Source organism: Dipteris shenzhenensis, chromosome 30, assembly GCF_047967505.1.
Source record: "Dipteris shenzhenensis isolate YYH24624 ecotype China chromosome 30, Dip_SZ_1.0, whole genome shotgun sequence".
In the NCBI taxonomy this organism is placed as follows: Eukaryota; Viridiplantae; Streptophyta; class Polypodiopsida; order Gleicheniales; family Dipteridaceae; genus Dipteris; species Dipteris shenzhenensis.
This window is the reverse complement of record NC_141625.1, coordinates 31250450-31267094: the sequence shown is the minus strand read 5'-3', so window position 1 is coordinate 31267094 and position 16645 is coordinate 31250450. Positions and strand designations below refer to the sequence as shown.

General features: G+C 40.6%; 1 pseudogene; it reads left to right on the top strand.

The window, feature by feature from the left end:
* Positions 1-5285: 5285 nt before the first annotated feature.
* Positions 5286-6262, top strand: LOC147881980 (uncharacterized; annotated as a pseudogene).
* Positions 6263-16645: the final 10383 nt, after the last annotated feature.

Sequence of the window (16645 nt, the reverse complement as noted above, 5' to 3'; positions counted from 1 at the left end):
GGAAATACACACAAAGGTGGAGGCTAAAAATATTTTTCCTCTTCTTAGTTGTGAAAGCCAAAAGAACTCTCTCTTAGTACAAAAGGAATATATGAACCCTATATGTGGGTCTCAAACCAAACTCAGCTAACCTAGGTGGCATACTAACTAAGCCACTAACTAGAGTACATAAAGATAGCTATCATCCAGCTATTATTCATGGGCGGTGTAGCTAACAAGTTGGTGACATAAATGCACAACGTTCACCCTGGCATATCACGAGTGGAGCTCGATACTCAACAAAGTCCTTCGTAAAAAATGCCTATAAGTGATCTGAATACTATGGTGGAAACATACAACCATCAAAGCCCCATAGGCACTTCCATCCTGTTATGTAGATAGTTCTAGTCTCAGATAGGCATCCCCGTCCAGTGCAAAATTCCATGATATGTGAATCCCGTCAGTACACATTTCGGAATGGTTTGACTCAATGGAGGCATTCTTCTTTCCATTGGAAAGCCTTACTTCATATCCCGTATTATATATTCTCTATAAAGTCAGTTTTTGTGACCCAACGGATTATCCCAAGCTAGGATGCAAAGCTATTTGAACAAGCTATTTAAACCTCAAGCGATTCATCAAGATATATATGAAACTATGGCAGATCTTGGGTGGCATCAAGACCGAGTGCAAATTTGTGCACTAAGAGAGGGCTTACATGGAAAACATAAATTGATAGCTTTGGAGTCCATTCTACAATGTTTTGCATTCATGTTTTTGTTTGATTAGTAGCTAATTAGGCACTCTCGACCTCACAAATGTTGAATGGGTGTTTGAAACTCAATAAAGAGTTGCAGCTAATTCACAAACCTATATCTCAAGACTTGAATATCAAAGTGAGTGATGGTGTTGCAGCTAAATTCACAAAGTATCCAGCCATTTGAATCTCAAACTAATTGTCATTCACACTAATTGGACACTGCGGAGGACGAGGCACTTACCACCATGAGGAAGTTGGTCTGCAAGATGGAGGAAGTGAGCATGAGGGAATAGGTGAGGATGCACTAGGCTATACCAGAGAGGGCCAAATGGCAATGGTCAAGGAGCATGATTTTGTCCAAATTGGGCAAGGCATGTGTTTTGAAGCCAAGGTTGTTGGGAGGCATGGAGAAGCGCAAGGAGAGACACACACACACACACACACACACACACACACACACACACACACACACACACACACACACACACAGAGAGAGAGAGAGAGAGAGAGAGAGAGAGAGAGAGAAAGAGAGAGAGAGAGAGAGAGAGAGAGAGAGAGAGTCTAGATTAAAAAGCTCCATTAATAATTAAGCCATACAATTAATTCCATCAATTGGATAAAAAGTTACAAAAGGAAAAAATGTTTGAGACATCTAAGTTGAAAAATGCTGAAGGACAAATTGATGTAATGGGATCATACCAAGGATCCTAAGTTCTATGGTTGTGAGTGTGTGAACACATGGTGTGTGTAGGTGTGCCTGAGTTAGTTGTGATTTATGATGTGTCAGTTAGTAGGTGTGAATGAGTGAATCTAGGAGTGTGGTGTGTGATTGAGAGATAATTGTGGATCTAGAGATGCTCTCTTGAGCTCACATATGATGTCACTCTTGGATGTAGCTTATGCCTATACGAGTATCATTGCACGGGAAAAGATGCATGACCATCCTCAACAACTCCCCATCTGAAGATGGATCTTTGATTTTTAAATTGCTAATCAATTCACCTTGCATACTTGGATTGGATTAAAAAATTTTGGCTAAGTCTTAACCAATGGCTCTGAGACCTTCCATCTCCTCCTTTCATTCCATTAACCTTCCATCTCCTCCTTCCTCCCAAAGGTGACCTTCCATCTCCTCCATTCCATTGACCTTCTATCTCCTCCTTGCCCCTAAAGCTACCTCTTGTCTTTCCACCTTCCCCAAAGCCTGCCTCTTGTCTTTCCACCTCCTCCCCCCTCCAAGCCTCCATCAAAGAGCTCCTTCTTTGTGACACATGATAGGCTCTCCTCCTCCAAGCCGCCACATGTCCTCTCTTTTTTTTTGGGTTGTCCGTGGTTAATAGGTTAAAGATATTGGGCATATCTCTCATGAATAAACTCTCCCTTTTCATCATCTTGGTATCTCCATCTTGTCTTCATGCTACTCCAACATGTGGTATCAGAGCCTTTCCACCCTCCTTGAGCCTCCACTCATGTCCTAGTGCCACCTCCTCATTATCTTCTTCAACCTTCTTCCACCTCTTCCATGTCTGCCCAAATCTTGCAACATCAATTTCTCCACATCCGACCGTTAACTTTCAAAATCCTTCCGGATCCAACTTTCACATGCTAGGTGCACCTTTCCACCATTTGGATCGACGGAATTGTACTTTGAGCTATCGTGCCACCCTGTTCTTTGGTCGCCGAACTTCCTCAAAATTATGCCACTACAGTCACAATTTCAACCTACCTCATTAGCTACACTTGGACAACACTTAGGGCTAGCTACTACCAAAATGTGAGCTCAACCCGACCACATATGAGAAAGATATCACTGTTTCTTTGGCCAACTTTCCTGATGTAATGCTAGAATACCGTGCACACCATCTCACCCATCCTTTGTGCTACTAGTAGGCCTCAGTAAGGGCTTTCATTTCCACCCAAAAGCCACTGCTCAAGATAGGTCAAATTTGATCCTCCAGTCTCTACTTGCTCGATTTGGGGGTTTCTCTCAAATCTCCTTCATCGGGCTAGAGCATTGCAAGTGGTTAGATGGTCAAAAGTTTCAGTATTGTACTGTTTTTGCTTGTTGGCATTGATGGGTGTTGGTCATACGAGTAGATGGCTGAAGTATTTAATGCTCCAAAAGTTGGTCTATCACTATGCAAATCATGTTTTTCAAGACATATGCTTGGATGAAAGGTTATATTGGTCACAAGAATGCATCATTCATGATGTTTCAGACTAGTTTAGTGATGTATGTAGCCCTTTTGCTTTTCTATGTGGATGATATACTCTATGCATACTACAAAAGTTTGAGGTTAATTATGTATGGCTTTATGTTTCATACACTATGCTATGCAACAATGGATACTCTTCATAGGTTCTCTGCCTTGGCTTTGCCTAAAATGCATGTAATGGTGAAAGGTTATGTGCTTCACTTAAGTAGTGATTTGATGAGCATAGACCTGAAGATCAAGGAAGACATTATGTGCCTCAATGGTGATATACTAGCTATACTAGCTAGTGATTCTTTTATGAAGAAGAAGGATGCAAGACAGATCAAAGGGCATAGGAGTTACAAGAAGGGCTACACCAAGAACCTCTCCAATGACGATGTACCTCGCACTATGGTAGCTTGGAAGAGGAGGAAAAGGACAAGATATGCCATCAAAGGGGGGAATTTCCCCACATCTTCAATTTAGAACTTTTATGTGTGTGGTCAATAAGGGTTCTCTGCGTTGGGATGTCCCCCTCACATGATTGTTAGTCTTATGCTTTACCTTGCTGGTTCTAAGGGTATTCCCATGCATAGACATTGTCTATCTCCCAGTTGTAAACCAAGAGTCCTAGGAGTGAGTCACAAGTTGGGGCCATGTGCATTGCTCACATATGACGTCACGCTTGGATGTAACTTATGCCTATATATTGGGCATATCTCTCATGAATAAACTCTCCCTCTTCATCATCTTGGTATCTCCATCTTGTCTCCATGCTACTTGTCTCCATGCTACTCCAACAAATGCAACTAGAGTTTGCAAAAATTTTGATCAAAATAAAGAATTTTTAGTAATATTGAGTTTGACAAACATAGTATTGAAAAAAGATGTCAAATCCTTAGGCAGTGCAAGATCCGAGGTTGGGGTCCACTTACTGCCACCATCCAAACAAACTAGGTGTTAGAACATCATAGTTACATTTAGGTAGACAGGCAATGCCTGTTTTCCCCGACTTGTTATTGCTTTACCTAGGAATATAGACAACCATATGGATTCTTAGATAATTAAAAAACAATTTAGCCACAAGTGAAGTTTAAGTCACAAGTGGAGTAAGGAGCGAATGAGTGCATGGGTTGAGAAGGGATTAGAGGAGGTATGGGACGATTAATGGGCTTGGTATGTGGGGTGGTTAAAAAGAAAGTGTAAAGGGAATATTTCAGGGGGGTACATAAAAGAATAATTCATAGTTAGGGAAGTATTCATGTGTGTGTGTGTGTGTGTGTGTGTGTGTGTGTGTAACGAAATAAGTGTTTGTGCATGTGAGATACATTTACTAATAAAATTTATTTATTTTTTTTTTGTGTGTGTGTGTGTGTGTGTACTACGATGGATGTAGCTAGAGTTTCTTTTACTTGGCAAGATCATATGTACAATTTGAAAGGTGGTCATTGTTTTTCTATAGCCTACACATCAGGTTGGATTTTGTGGGAATAGCTAATAATGATTGGAGAAAAAAAACTCTTTAAGAAGAGAGGGAGGGAAGGCTATTTCAAATTTACATGGGAAATTATGCAACCATTTAATCACATAAAATCATAAAACAAGGGCTCTAAGGTGAAAGAGAACTTTGCATGTTAGATGAGCATGAATTCCCATCAAGGATGAATAGCTACATCTCATTTAGCACTTGGTAATTGGGTGTTGACACTGTACATGGTACAATCTAATTCCCTAGACATTCAAAAGAGAATATGCCATAGTTCAAGAGATGCCAATCAAAAGGTAGAAAATCAAACTTTTCCGAGCCGTTTTCTATAGAAGGTCCTTCAGGCTTCAACTAGGAGCTCTTTGCTAAAAGCGGCTTCAAATTTTGATTTTGAATAGTAATTGATCATTTGCATCATGATTGGCTATGCTCCACTTAGGTGTTAGATGGGATACTCTCTCTCTCTCTCTTATCTCTCTCTCAATAGCCACACACAAGCTAAAGGCTGAAAAGCCAAACAGTCACACAAAAACCAACAACCATCTAAAAGTAGGTTTAGAAATTCCTAATAAAATTTCCTTAAAAACTAAGAATAATCACAAAACTCCCACTCAACTTCAATCCTAAAGCACTCACTATAGGAGAGCCACTTCTAATAAAAATCTATATCTATTGAAATTCATATATAAATCTAGATATCTATAAATCTATAGCACTGGCTTTTTGGTAATTCTGTGGAGACACATAGGGAGACATTTGTTTGGTCATATAAATTGGAGTTGGGAGACCCTATTGAGGGACACTATATATACTGATGTAGGAGATGGAAACTTTCTAGAAAAGATGTAGGGGCTTTGTTGGAAAGATGAAGGGCTCACCAGAAGAGGAGATGGAGGCTGTGCAGGTCTATGGGGCACAAAAAAATTGGACTTTCGAAAACGGCATGCTTGTATAGGAAGCACTCGCCCATGTTTCTGACAACATCGACGTGAAGGCAGATTTGCTCATTTTGGAGATGGTGTGCACAGCTAGCGACGAGGAGCACCCAATCACTTTGCCACAGAGGCATTGCCTCAGCGATGCTTTGGAGCTGGTGTTGCAGTGGATCCAAGCATGCACTACTTCAGTCCTCCGAATGTGGATTTGCTCGTCTCTGACCTCCAGCGGGGCAAGTTTTGTGCACTTTGCGGTCCCAGGCAAAGTGGCAAGAGTACCTCCATCATGGCTATTGCGAGGGAGCTATCAATCAAATCAGACATGTAGGTAGTCTACTTGGATGGAATCAAGAGTGCCCAAGAGAATTGGGAGAGTGCAGACCTTTGGAGCTACCTTTGGGACAATCTGCACTCCAAGTGCCTGAGTCTCTTTCTAGAATGGGCACCTTCTCTGGCTTGCCGTGGCGTACACTTCAAATCACTCTTCCTTGAGAATAGATTACGGATGCCCATTACTCTTGTCCTGGATGAAGCTGATTCCTTGCTTTGTCTCTCACCTTCCTATATCAATGAGTTCTTTGCCACAGTCAGGTCACTCAAGAACGACATCAGCTCTTACAATTTGTTTGGGTTCTTACTCATTGGAGTAGAGATTGTACGTGATCTCTTATACACTCAATATCACCACCAAGTGAAGGGGATCTTGGGAAAAGGCCGAGTCTACTTGCACGGATCAATTCCAAGCATGTTATCACCTTTGCCACATGACCATGTGCTTTCATTGACAAGGTTTAGCCTCCAGGATGTAGAGTCATTGCTACAACAACATAACAAAATGGAAAGAAGTGTAATGTGTTTAATGACAATATTTCGGAAAAATAATTTGGCAAAGGTAATCGCATACTAGCCACATTTATACATCTTTTTGTTGTGGGACCAACAGAGGATATAAGTGTCAAAAATGTAATTTCAAATTATCTTTCCTTTTGTTAGCATTGCCTTCTAGGCAGTGCTATCGTTACACTTTTCTTAAAAAAGTGTCCCACACCAGTTTTTGCCACTTGGCCCCCTTCTATTTTGGTTCTTTCTCTCTCACTCACACACACTTTATTTTTTAAAGAACTCTCTCTCTCTCTCTCTCTCTCTCTCTCTCTCTCTCTCTCTCTCTCTCTCTCTCTCTCTCAGTTTGCAAATTATTTGAACTTTCCTCTACACGGGCTTCCATCACAGGTGTTGCGAATTAATCATTCATTCATCTTGACAACTATTTTCCTTTGTCAGAACCAATTGAAGGTAGTGCTCACGAGTACTTGTACTCAGTTGTTATTTTTCTAACCATACGAAACTCTTGGTGATTTTTAATAGCAGAGTTGGACTTGCCTAACCAAGATTTCCATATCTTCTCAAAGATTTGAGCATGAAATATTGAATCTCTATGAGCTTGTATATTCCAGACTAGTAAGACATTATTAACCATTGTAGTGGCATGTTTGGCATGAAATAAGCATTGTGGAGCGTTTATATGTAGCTCTACAACTCTTAACAATTACCATTTTCATATTTTGATACTTATAATTTTGCAAAAGTCCTTGTGATTTTCCTAACATGAAGCCTTTGAAAAGGTGCGCTTCTAAGAAGATTTTCTATTGGACGTTGATATTTTCTTATTTTGTTAGAGCCACACTTCCAAGATTATATCTCCTAGATTCTTTTGTTAGATATCAATGCTCCACTCTCGTGTAACTATGCAGGAACCAGCTAACTCTACTTGTAAGCCCCCCATATGAGGAGAAGGCATTTGAGTAGCTAGGTTATTCGGTAGGTCCTGGTTTGGACACTAGATGGGGGCCATGTGTGGCCTAATGGCTAGACGGCTTCAAATAGAGTTGGCACACTGCCAACTAGGCTATATGCAAGTGTAGGAAGGCATCCCATGACTGACCGCACTGAGGGTAGATGAAGCATTTCTTGGGGCAGCCCACTCTCAGATTGTGGGGCCCTTTTGGAGCCCCAGATGATCTCGGATGGCTGTGGGCCGCACGCACATCATAGGTTAGTTGCTGTATTATGCACCACGGTTCTATCGAGTGGTCGGTGGCCTATTTCGACCTCTAGTCGGCCATTTTGGGTGGACTGGGTCGGTCTCCCAATTGGGTCTAACCGACTATGCCATAATCATCACTGGCTACAGCAACCCTGATTCCTTAGTATCCAGCCTCCGTCCTCTACTATTTCTAGCACACCATCGAAGCTCCTCACATAGGAGCACATGGCTGGGAGGTAGCACCATCTATTGTATCAATTTTATAGTAATCAAATTTTTGATTCTCCATACTATCTACTTTTCTCTCTTGCATACTTTGTGTTTCTGTTTGCGAGCAGATTGTGAGAGATGGCCCAGCCCGCAAGACTGCGAATCCCACCGTTCGGCGAAAGCAGAAAGTTGGAAGGCTCTAACTATCCACTCTGGAAGTTCAAGATGAAGACCATCCTAAGTGCATACAAGCTTTGGGATACTGCTATTGGGGTGGACATGAAGCCAGCTGTGAGACCGAATCTAGCCAATGCAGGACAACAGATAGTACCAACTGTGGATGAGATTCTCGCGTGGACAAGAAGAAATGCAGATGTGATGTGTTCTATTATCTGCAGTGTAAGTGATTCTATCATGGCATTAACTCAACATGTCACCACAGCGGAGGAGGCATGGATGGTCTTGAAAAATTAGTACAAGACCATGAATCAAATGCGGATTCAGAATTTGGAGACTCAACGTGCGAACGAGAAACTATCTGAGTCTGAAATGGTAGAAAAGTTCATCACCAGGGTGAAGAATCTACGTGATCAGATGACTGCGATTGGCATCACCATCACCAACAAGAATCTAGCATGAAGGTGCATACGGATTATCCCACCAAAGTACTACGGTCTTGTTACGGCATTGAATACGTAGAATAAAAATCTGCCCCTCAACTTTGAGGATTTCAGCGCAATGCTTCTGGAGGAGGAGATGCGTCAAAAGATGAGGACTGGAGAAGATTCAGCTTTCTAGGCTGGATCAAAGAAAGGTAAGGATAAGGACTCTGGTAACCCATCTTCTTCTGATGATAAAAAGAGAAAGAAGAAGATCAAATGCTTCTATTGCAACAAGGCAGGGCACAAGCAGAATGAGTGCCAGAAGAAGATTGCAGATGAGAAGAACGGAGTAAAGAAAGAGTCCAGCAACAGCGCGCATGCAGTACCAGTAGAGTTGTTCATAGCAATTGAGGAGATTTGCACGGAGGCAATTCATGTACCTACGGATGAACCTTGGATTATTGACAGTGGTGCATCATGCCACATGACCAGTCGGAAGGATTGGTATACCTCTCTACATCCGATAGGGAATGACATCCTGGTAGCAGTTAGCAATGATGCAAAATGTCTAGCAAAAGGAAAAGGTACGATTGCTCTCAAGTCAGATGGAGTTGTGAAATAGTTGTCCGATGTTCTTTATGTGCCAGATATCAAGAGGAACTTGTTGTTCGTTTTTGTGATCACGGATCGGGACCTCAAAGTTCACTTCGATAAGAATGGCACACAGATTCTGGATCTTCAAGGGAAGGTCATTGGTAAAGGTACACGGCGCAACAACATCTATGAACTCTCAGCTTTCAGTGCTCGAGCCGATGTGAGCAACACTAAGCTGTGGCATGAGAGAATTGGTCACCTTAACCTTAGTTCTTTAAAGGAGATGCATAAAAGTGGAATGATTGCACACCTACTACAAATTACAGATTTGCCTGATGTATGTGAAACTTGCATGATGGGAAAGCAGCATCGGCAGCCCTTCCTAAAGAGGCCAGCAGGGCAAAGGCTCCTCTAGAGCTCATTCACACGGACCTCTGCAGAAAGATGGAGATGGAAGCTTTGGGTGGTTCCTACTACTCAAGACGCTGATCTTAATTTTTTGTATAAAGGGAGGCACCATTGGCTTCTTTGGAGTACTTTTTGACCTAGCCATCACGAACACTAAGAAAAAATACAATATTAATGATAAAGATAACTATCGTCCTCTTGTTTAATGGATGTTGATTACCCTTGAACCTAATCTAATACTCTAGATCTACTTTCGTTTGCACTCACAAATTTGTTGAGTTGATTTTCAAGCATGATTCTTCTAAACATATCCCCGCACTGTTTTTATATTGAACCAATTTTATCAGGCTTTCTATGAATTCGATGTTTAGCTTCCTACCTTTGATAATTGGGATTGTAAAATCCTTCATATTGAAATTTGTTAGATTTTGCACCAATCCTACTCTTTCATCCAAGTTTTGTCTTTCCTTGAGTTATTTGATTCGAGTTGTTGCATTGATTAAGTTTGTGTTATGAATTTTGGTCCCTTTTGACTTTCCCCATGGCAATGTTATATAGTGTCTTTGTCTAGATGGTGTTGACAAGCTTGAATTTCCAATTTCCATAGCAAGTTGCTATTTTGGTCAATTTGAAAGAAGAAGATGCCATCATTACACTTTGACATAATTATAATATTGATGTAGAACCATGAACATGTAGTCATTAAACTAATGTTTTCACTTTGTATGAAAGATACTAAAGAAGTTGGAACAGTGTGTACAACTTTGTTAAATTTTTCTTTCGATAGCTACCAAAACTATTATAATGATTAGGCAATGTAATGATGACCAATGATGGTGCTCTAGATTGGGTGATGCAAGATGTGGGCCTAAAAAGAATGTTCGAATTTGATTCAAGACGAACCCTCTCGACCTAAAGTTTCAAGTGAATGAAAAACCGAGCAAACTTGGGGTCTCTTAGAGGGATTGGGCTAAGGTAACTAGTGTTGATTGATCTTGGGTACATCCACTAAGGTTTGGTTCTGGCTAGTGGTGGATTGGTCAACTCAGTATACATTCAAGTATACATAATTTATAGAGGATTGTGTTTTCGCTATTTTTATGAAGAAATATCTGTAATTCTGCAGGCCAAATTGAAGATGAAGACCACTGGAGTTAGTTGGATTGTTGATTGAAATCCAAAAGAGGTTTACTGAGATCTAATTAGGCTTGCCATCGATTGTGCATCCTTTAATTCATAGGACCATCCAATCAAGGTATTAATCATGTGTACACATTTATAGAAAAAGTGTCAAGACTCCTTGGCTTAGTATTCATGTAGTGTGTGGGTGACTGGATTTTGCTGCATAAGCAATGGTCATAATAGCTTAAGTATCCCTATTCTACTTTTTACAAGGAGGTCTCCACTTTTCAGCATTCCATGAAAATTTTCCAAGTTTTGTAACCATTTCAAATGCATGCCATTGGAAAGTCTTCCCACATCTGCCTTAGGATACACTCGAACATGATTATCAATATGACGAATGTGAAGCAGAAGGAAAATATTTTGCCAGTCAGAGTCTTGTGCAGGCTCTTGCTAATGACACTGAAAATAGTGTTGCAGAGGGTACCCACAACTCTTTTGGTGTGGCTCATCTTGTACCATGCTAATTCAAGCTGGAATCATTCATTTTTTGTGCACATGTTAAGTCTTTGAAGCTTCTGACATCTTCAAAATAATAATATGTTATCAATGAGGAACTTATATCAAGAAATATTTGCTACTTTACTTTTTGTTATTTCTTTTAAGAGATCATACTTCAAAAGATTCCATTCAATGCCCTTGGGCTAGTTTGAAGAGAACAAATGTACAAATGCACACGTGTAAAATTGGCACCCAGCGAAGCAAGCTACAAAACAGCCATCTTTTGCTCTTAGCGGCTCGCTGATAGCTGACTCGTTGAATTGTTTTTGGGCCTGCCTCGATGTAGGTCTTCATGAAGGCTTCATCTTGGAGATGGGCAAAATTCAAAATTTGTTCTTGCTTTTATTCTTGAATTGTTTATTGGTCCATGTGTTTGGTTTTTGTTTTTTATAATTGATTGAGGGCATGTGATCTCCACCTATTACTCCCTCTTTGTCTCTCTTTCTATTTCAAGGCAAACCCCCCCTCTGTCTCTCTCTCTTGCTCTCTCTCTCCGCCCTCTTTTCCTTCCTACACATCCAATTCAACGTAGGCCACTTTGAACATCGTTCACCCATCATTCACCTTGTTAAAGTTTTCATAGAAGGCACTTTTCTCTTTGGGGGGGGGGATGCAAACTGTGAATGTCCTTCAGGTACGGTTCTTCATGTAAAGTCTGTTTTTTAATAGGAACAACGATAGGGGTCACACATTCAGATTCATATCAAACCTATCAAGCTCACTTGCAGGTATCTAAATCACTGATCACCATTGTTCATTTAGTTTTCATCTAATGAAACCATCTTGGTTTGATGTAAGTTTCTCAAGAAACCTCTATGCCATTGTCATTTACAAGTATTATTTTCAAGTGACCATAGAGCTGACATTTGAAACTATTAAAATGTTCTTGGACTTTGCTATGCTCACATTTTTTAGAACACATGAGCAAACAAACAATGTGGATTGAACTAGGAGCAAAATTTATGTAGAAGAACTGGTCCCCTACTAACAAGTAATACCTCCTATGTAGCTTGATTGAGAGTAAATGCATTACTAATAGTGTCATTTTCTAAAAATTCTCTATTAGTCACAGATTACACTGTGGAGGTACCAATCAATTTTTGCATTGTCAATCAATAAGAACACACTATTCAAAACTTTTGGACGTGTAAAGTCCAATTTGAGAAATGGACTAAAAAATAGTCCAAAAATTTTGAATATACTAGTAATGTTGTTCTTTGAACTAGATTTGACAACTCAAAACAAAAGATTTGGTGATTGAGTACATACTTCTTATGATGCATATCTTATAAGGATAGATAGTATACTCTTCTACTACTTAATATGATCGTGAAAATCTTGCTATTAAAGTATTTGCGAGTACATTGAGCTACTATTACCTAAGAACATCAATACATCACCAATTCTCTTTGAAAGGTGGTGTACATGTATTGGCCTTCATTCAAAAACTTTTCAATGTTTACATTGAGCTACTATTACCTAAGAACATCAATACATCACCAATTCTCTTTGAAAGGTGGTGTACATATTGAGCTACATTTACGTACTAAGAACATCAATGCATAACCAAATCTCTTACAAAGGTGGTCTACATAAACATCTTTATAACTTCTTATGAGCTAATATCACCTAAGAACATCAATAGATGAGCAATTCTCTTAGAAAGGTGGTGTAAATAAACACCTTTATGTATAAGTGGTGTGCACACACACCTTTATGACAATTTCTTTTAGAAAGGTGGTGTACATAAACCCCTTAGAAAGGTAGTGTACATAAATCCTTTTATGTGTAAGTGCTGTACACATATACCTCACTTGGTATTAAAAAACACCTTTAACTATAAAAATACATTGACATAAAGTTTAAAATACACCATTAAGTATAAAATGGACCTCATAGACAATCTTTATACACAATAATGAGAGTAAAGAAACCAAAAAAATAGTTAACTTTTTATTAGATATTCGCTTTACATAGAAGTTCAAAATTTGCGAAGTTCAAAACTTGTGATTACAAAGCCGTTATCCATCATGTTCCTCAGTACCAATGTCCTCAATGCCAGGCCTTTGACAACCAAGATCCTGACTAATAGGCCGCTCTAAGATAGTACCAATGTCCTCAATGCACCCTTGACTACTAGGGTCCTGACTAATAGGTTGCTCTAAGACTAGAGTCTCAGTAGCAGGGTCTTGGCTAGTATCGTCTTGCCTATAGTAGTTTACTCTTCAGTTCTAAGCACCTGACTAGTAGGCTGCTTTGGAGTCTCATGACCAATTTCTTGGTGAGTAGGGTCTTGGCTACTAGGTTCCTGACTAGTAGGCTGCACTGGAGTCTTTAAGGTCGTGGTTGAAGAACCATCTATGCCTCCTGGTAACTCCTCTTGGTCATGCTTTGCCTCGTCCATACCTTCTTTAGGCACAATACCTAGTTTGTGAATGCCAGGAAAGATTTGAAGAAAGGCTCGGGATTGGTAAGGGTAGGGATACCACACACCCAAGACACCAAACCCAAAGCAAGTCCCCTAAGGCCACCCCTACACTAAAGAAGGTAGGAGGGCTCAGAGCGCACTTCGATAGGGAAGTCTCTCTTAAGGCAAAACATGTTTGAGGAGGACACTAGGTGCTACTGGGATGTGGAGGAGGATCATACATCCTTTTATGGCTTTGAGGAATTGTAACAATAGAAAGGGCAAGAACCATCACCCAACTTTGAGATGTAGCAGGGCTCACCGCCTTCTTGTCCAAAGAAGTTAAAATGCCTATAGTAGCTCTATTGAGGGGGAATACTTTCCTCTAGAGAGACCTATCTGATTGGATGAAAAGATATATTGTCACACCCCAAGAGGTGGCCACCAAGGTTGTACGAAGTCTCCACAGAGGAACCAGGCCTGCTAAAGATTCCAATTAATAAGCTAGGTCAATACTTTGAGAGCGACAATGTTTGATGAGATGAGCAGCTAGTATAAACCAGTAAATGTGATTGATGATGTAGATCCACAAAATGGTAATGCTGCACAGAATCCACAGCAGCAATCACAAAATATTAGTGGACCTATAGTGTCCTCTAGCAGTGGTTCACATACTTCGCCATGGACAGGCAAATTAAGATCAGCAGAATCTCCTCAAAGCAATGCAGATAGTGGTATGCAAGTATCACGAAAGGGAAAAGAGAAAGTAGATCAGCCCATGGTTGATGTGAATGCAGGTCACTCTTATGTGGATGGTGAATCCAGTGGCTTAGAACGAAGCCTTGATGATGAGTTGGGTATTCCTTCTATTGTTACACCTGGAGTAAGGAAGACAAGGGATGTTTTGAGAGCACCTGGTAGTGAGCCTATTTTGCATAGGTCTACCAGAGCTAAGAATCCTGTGGATAGGCTGAAATATGATGGATTTACAGCCATTCACTATGTCTATATGGTCAAAGTGATACATGAACCAGAACCCACTTCTTTTGAGCAAGCCATGGGAAAAGAAAAATGGGACAAAGCCATGGATGAAGAAATGGATTCCTTGGAAGCAAATGCTACATGGGAATTGGTGCCTTTGCCTAAAGACAAGAATGCAATTGGCTACAAGTGGGTCTATAAGATAAAGCACAATGCAGATGGTTCTGTGAGCAGATACAAGGCAAGATTAGTTCTCAAGGGGTATGCACAGACATATGGCATTGATTATGAAGAAACATTCAATCCGGTTGCAAGGATGGCAACCGTAAGAGTAGTCATTGCTATGGCTGCATCAAAGGAATGGTCTTTACATCAGATGGATGTAAAGAATGCCTTCATGCATGGTGATTTGCAAGAAGAGGTCTATATGGAGCAACCACCAGGTTATGTGCATGCTGTTCATCCTGAGTTTGTTTGCAGGTTGAAGAAAGCCTTGTATGGCTTGGAGCAAGCACCCAGAGCATGGTCTGACAAGATAGGATAGTATCTTGTCACTATTGGCTTTCAGATTTCCACAGCAGATTTCTCACTTTATGTGAGAAAAATAGAGAAAGGTATTATGCTGCTTGTCATTTATGTTGATGATTTGATCATCACAAGTGATAGTGATGAAGATATCCTTCATGTGAAAATGCTATTTTAGCAAAAGTTTGAGATGAAGGATTTGGGAGAGCTGCGTTACTTCTTGGGCATTGAGGTGATTAGATCCACAAGTGGGATATGGCTCTTGCAGAGGCAGTATGGATTGGACATGCTATCCAAATATGGGATGACAAGATGTAAGCCTATTTCAATTCCTTTGGAGCAGAATGTGAAGCTCAGCGCAGATGCAGTTGAGCTTCTGGAAGACCCTACTATGTACAAACGCATAGTAGGAAGTTTGATTTATATTCCTATTACTAGGCCAGATTTGAGCTATGCTGTTGGGTTGGTAAGTCAGTTTATGCAGGCTCCAAGGAAACTGCATTTGGATGCGGCTAGACGCATATTGAGGTATGTGATGTACACATTGTAGTATGGACTATTTTATGAGACTAGGGTTCAAATACAATTGCATGGATACATTGATGCTGATTGGATTGGTAGTATTTCTAATCGATGATCTACCAGTGGATATGTGTTCTCTTTTGGGAGTGCTGCAGTCACTTGGAGCAGTAAGAAATAGCCTACAGTTGCTTGTCGAGCACAGGGGCTGAGTACAGGGGTGCAGCAATGGCTGCATGTGAGGTAGCTTGGTTGTGTAAGCTACTTTATGATATGCATCAGTCTACAGATGGGTCAATTGTCATTTATTGTGACAACATGAGCAGTATACACTTGGCAAATAACCCAATCTATCATGCTAGAACAAAGCACATTGAGTGCATTATCACTATGTGCAGGAGAAGGTTCTAGTAGGTTTTATTGATCTGGTTTATGTCATCACAAAGGATCAGGTAGCTGACATATTCACGAAGGCATTGGGTGCAGAGAAGCTGCGCAAGTTCAGAGACCTGCTTGGTGTGCAGGAATTGGGATTGAGCTTGAGGAGGAGTGTTGAGATATCGAGCTCCACTCATGATATGCCAAGGTGACCGTTGTGCATTTATGTCACCGACTTGTTAGCTACATCTGATGCAGTTGGTACACCGCCCATGAATAATAGCTAGATGACAGCTATCTTTATGTACTCTAGTTAGTGGCTCAGTTAGTATGCCACCTAGGTTAGGTGAGTTTGGTTTGAGACCCACATATAGGGTTCACCTATTCCTTTTGTACTAAGAGAGAGTTGTTTTGGCTTTCACAACTAAGAAGAGGAAAACTATTTTCAGCCTCCACCTTTGTGTGTATTCCCCCATTGTGTATGTGAGAAAGCTACAAGTGAGACTCCTTACTTCTCTCCCACTCTCTTCACAAATGTCAGCCATGCTTGGAAGATGGAAAAGAGAGAGACAAAATGAGGCTTATCTATTGGCAAACAATGGAAAGAGGTAGCTTGAGCTGAAAATCAGGTGAAGATACATCTACAAAGCACACATAGGCAGGGTAGGGTGTGACTGGTGTATTGTGAAATATTATACGAGAAGAATCTTCAGCATAGAATAGCTCATAGACAATCTTAAAAGGACCAACCCTCATGATATTGCATCCATCTTTACAAGCGAGGGTTAGAGACGCGGCGCTGCATGAGGTTGTTCATCAAGGTGCCATGATAAATGTCAACAGCTGGAGAGCTTGCACATCACCCTTCGCTCTGCACCTTCTACCTTCCACTAACTTGTTCACACACAAGTTGAGAATCTCCTTACACCTCAAGTTGCT